The sequence below is a fragment of the Enhydra lutris genome, unplaced genomic scaffold (genome assembly GCF_002288905.1).
Source record: "Enhydra lutris kenyoni isolate GAN:26980312 unplaced genomic scaffold, ASM228890v2 scaffoldscaffold34, whole genome shotgun sequence".
In the NCBI taxonomy this organism is placed as follows: Eukaryota; Metazoa; Chordata; class Mammalia; order Carnivora; family Mustelidae; genus Enhydra; species Enhydra lutris.
Genome location: NW_019154118.1, coordinates 19,090,399 through 19,095,252, shown reverse-complemented (window position 1 = coordinate 19,095,252; position 4,854 = coordinate 19,090,399).

Here is a 4,854-nt window from a genome sequence, read left to right as displayed (position 1 = left end):
CAATCTATGGGACTATTTCTCCATCTGTGTCACCTTCAAATTCTTTCACTACTTGTTTAGAGTTTTCAGAGTACAGGTCTTTCATCTCTGGCTAGGTTTATTCTTAGATATTTTATTCTTTTTGATGTAATTGTAAATAGTGTGTTTCTTTTTAAATTTCACTTTCTGCTACTTTGTTGTTAGTGTATAAAAACCACTACCAATTTCTGGCTAATAATTTTATTTCATGCCACTTTACTGAATTCATTCATTACTTTCTAGTAGTTTTTTGGTAGACTCTTTAGGATTTCCTTTGGACAGTATCACGTTGTCTGTGAACAGTGACAGATTAACTTCTTTACCATTATGGATGCATCATTTCTTTTTCCTCTCTGATTTGGCTAGGACTTTTACAGTACTATGTTGAATAAAAGTGATGACAGTTGAAATCCTGTCTTGTTTCTGACCTTTATATGGAAAGCTTTGCTTTTCAACCTTAAGGAAGATGTTAGCCTTGGGTTTCTTGTATATGGCCTTTATGATGTTCAGGTATGTTCCCTCTATCCTGATTTTGTTGAAAGTTTTTATCATTAATGGATGTTGAATCTTGTCCCTTTGTATTTCTGTTGTGTCAGTTGTTACTTCTTCCTCATTTCTGATTTTATTGAGGTTTTTTTTTTTTTTTTCCTTGAGCCTGGCTAAGGATTTGTCAACTTTGTTTATCTTTTCAAAGAACCATCTCTTGATTTCATTATTTTTCTTTTAAAAAAATTTTATTTGAGAGAGAGAGTGAGAATACAAGTGGGGGGAGGGGCAAAGAAGCAGCACAAGCAGACTCCCTGCAAAGTGGGGAGCCTGATCCAGGGCTCAATTCCAGGACCCTGAAATCCTGACCTGAGCTGAAGGCAGACACTTAACCAAGTGAGCCATCCAGGGGCCCCTCATTTTTTTCCTACTGTTTTCTGTCATTATGTCATATATATATGACATAATGACAGAAATAGATTTATATATATATATATATATATAGAGAGAGAGAGAGAGAGAGAGAGAGAGAGAGATGTGATGGGTATGTGAATGTTTATAAATATTAGACCTTATTGGATTGTCCCCTTTATTATGATATAGTATAAGTCAGAGAAAGAAAAATACAATATGATTTCACTCATGTGGAATTTAAGAAACAAAACAATCATGGGGGTGGGGGGAAGAGAGGCAAACCAAGAAACAGACTCTAATCTATAAGAACAAACCAATGGTTCCTAGAGCAAAGATGGGGGTGGGGGATGGGTGAAATAGGTGATGGGGATTAAGGAGAGCACTTGTTGTGATGAGAACTGGATGTCGTATTCAAGTTTTGTGTCACTATACTATACACCTGAAGCTAATATTACACTGTACATTAACTGGAATTTAAACAAAAATTTAAAAGAAGTGGAAGTACTAAAATAATTATAAAATACATGCCTTAGATTTTATTTCCAATCATATTAGATTATTTTAATTTATATTTCTAAACAAACTAGACTAATTAGAATATGAAGTCTGAACAGATTTCTAAATAAAGCCCATGGCCATAAATAATCAATTGTTATTTCTATAAATTGTCAATGAACAATCTGAAAATTAAGAAAATCATTTCATTTTTAGTAGCAAAAAAATCTAATACTTAAGTACAAAGTTTATAATATAAATTTTGCAAAACACTGTTACAAGAAATTAAAGACCCTAAAAACATGAAAGATCTCCCTCATTCATGGATAAGAGAACTTAATATTATGAGGATGACAATTTTCCTCAATTTGATCCTCAGATTTAACACAATCTCTATCAAATTCTCAGTGGATTTTTTTTTTTTCCAGAAAGTTACAAGTTGGTCCTAAAATTCTTGTGGAAATTCAAGGGGCACAGAATAGTTAAAACAATCTCAGAGGAAAAAAAAAAAAACAACAACAACAAGGTCAGAGAATTCACACTTTCCAATTTGAAACCTTCTACAAAGTAACAGTAATTTAGCTGGTGTCATCTTGGCGTGAAGATCAAGTTGTAAATGGACGGAATGGAACTCACAGTCCAGAAATAAACCCGTATATTAATAATTGCTTGATTTTTGGTGAGGGTGCCAAGACAATTCAATGGAAAGGAGCAGTCTGAATAGTCTATTTTGCAAACGGTGCTGGAACAATTCAGTATCTATAGGAAAAGGATAGAGTTGGACTACTTCCTTACAGCATATGCAACAACTCACTCAAAATAGATTATAGGCCTAAATATCAGAGGAAAACTACAAAACTCTTGAAAATATACAAGGAAATACTTGTGGCCCTAGTTAGACAAAGCCTTCTGAGATAGGACCCCAAAACACAAGGAAGAAAAGGAAAAAAAAAAAATTCTACTTCATTGAAATTGAACACTTTGGTGTTTCAAAGGACACCACTTAAAAAAATGAAACAACCCACAAAATGGGAGAAAATATTTGCCCTCATACATCCAATTAGGTACTTCCATCTAGCTATATAAAGGACTTTTACAACTCAATAATAAAAACAAATAAACAAATTTAAAAACGGACAGAAGGGATGTATAGACATTTTGCCAAAGAAGATGTACAGAAGGCCAATCAGCACACGAAAGGATGTTCAATATCGTTAGTCACTAGGGAAATGCAAGTCAACATCACAATGAGATACTATTTAATATCTACTGGACTAGCCATAAAGAAAAAAAGAAAAGCAAGTGTTGCCAAGGATGTGGAAGAATTGGGATCCTCATACATTGCTGGTGGGAATATAAAATGGTCCATTTGCTTTGGACAACTGTCGTGCAGCATCTCAAAATCTGAAACACAGAGTTACCATATGCCCAGAAATTCTACTCTTAGGGTATATACCCAAGAGAAGTGAAAGCATGGGTCTACACAAAAACGTGTACATAAATGTTCATGGCAACACTATTGGGAAGACTTCCAAAGGAGAAACAACACGAATGTCCATCAACTGATGGATAAATGTGGTCTATGAGTGCAGTGGATTATAGCTCAACAATATGAAGGAATAAAATACTGATTCCTGTTGCCACTTGACTAAAACCTCAAAAAACATGCCAAGTGAAAGACCATATATTGAATGTTTACATTTATGCAAAACATCCAGAAAAGGCCTAGAGACTGAAAGCAGATTAATAGGCATCTAGGGCTGGAAGTGGGAATGAGAAGGGACTGCAGATGGATATAAGGGATCTTTTGGGGACAATGGAAATGTGCTAAAATGGATTTTTGGTGATGGTTTCATAAGTATATTTATTAAGAGTCCGTGAACTGCATAATTAAACTGGGTGAATTTTATGGTGTGTATTTTCTAACTCAACCAAGTTGTTCAAACAACAAAAAAAAATTGTATCTGTGGGATATATGCTCTAATAATGGAATGGATGACATGTTGGGAACAAATTGAGGGGCAATCTGTTCACTCTGTTTGAGACCAGAGGACACTAACTATGGAATATGGGATGAAAACCATTCTTGGTTTCATCCATCCCACCCTGTTCTGTGGAATTTCTCCTGTGTCTGAGGATCATTCTCTTCTGCTAATACCCCTCACTGCCCTCCTTTGACATCTGTCAATCTCTCTTACATTGTGAAGGAGTTTAGTATGGAGTTCCTGACCTTCCTCCTCACTGAAGATGAGAAGATGAACAAAAAGTTCAAATGTAGTTGATGGCATGCAGTACTGACACAATTCATGTTTTTTTGAAAGGGGTTCTAGGAGTGCCTGGGTGCCTCAGTCGGTTAAATGTCTGCCTTCAGCTCAGGTCATGATCTCAGGGTTTGTGGATTGAGCCTGACGTCTGGCTCCCTGCCCAGCAGGGAGTCTGCTTCTCCCTCTGCTTCTCTCCATGCCCTCCTGCCCTTGGTACCCTGCTAGTGCTTTCTCTCAAATAAATAAAATCTTTAAAAAATAATAAAAGGGGGTTCTAATAAATACCTTCTCTCCTCTCTACTGAGTTCAGAATGAGTTTAGAAATAGAAAAGAGTAAGCAAAGGGAGAACCACCCCCTCAAAACCCACTGTTATGTGTAAGAAAGCTGAAATTGGAGAACGTTGAGTGTCTGTAGGCCAGTGGTCTTTCTAATACTGAATCCCAGAATCAGACGGCTTCCCCTCCTGCCCAGGCAGCACTAGTCCGAGCAGGCCTTCTTAAGCAGGAAGAAGCAGAGAAGATTGGGTACTTTCTTAAAAACGATTACTACTCTTCCAAATGGATGGAAATATCAGGAATGGGTTCTTAATGTTCTGCCTAGAACAGATGTTTGTTTTTTCCCCCACTGTCCCCAGACTGGACAGTTAGGTTCATGAAGTCAGAGCAACTTCTCCCACAAGGGTGCTGACAACACACTCACACATTCTCACGGTTTTCCCTGAGTGTGTAACCAAGACCGTTTCTCAGAGTTTAGCTCAAAGCTTTCCATAAATGTATTCCAAAAAGAAAGAATAAACCTTAACCTCTAGGGGCCTTTGGATATTGCTATAAAAAGATCCTGCTAAGAGACTGAAATTCTTTTTTTTTTTTTTTTAATAACAAGCAAATATTGCATTTTCCTATGGTTGAAATTCAGACTGACAAAAATGTCTGAAGTTACTCACCAATTAAAAACCTTTAATCTCACCGCCCCCACCAACACACACAATCATTGAGTAAAATTAGCACAATAGGAAAACGTGCTTTGTAGTACCTAACACCATTTCTCCCCAAATGCGACCTCACTACCCACCCCCACTCCCCGCCAGGCAAAATAATGTTGAGAAACACAAATCAGGACTATGTTTCTTCAACCAAAGATCAGCCGTCCATCAGGTTTATTTCCTCGCGGATCCAT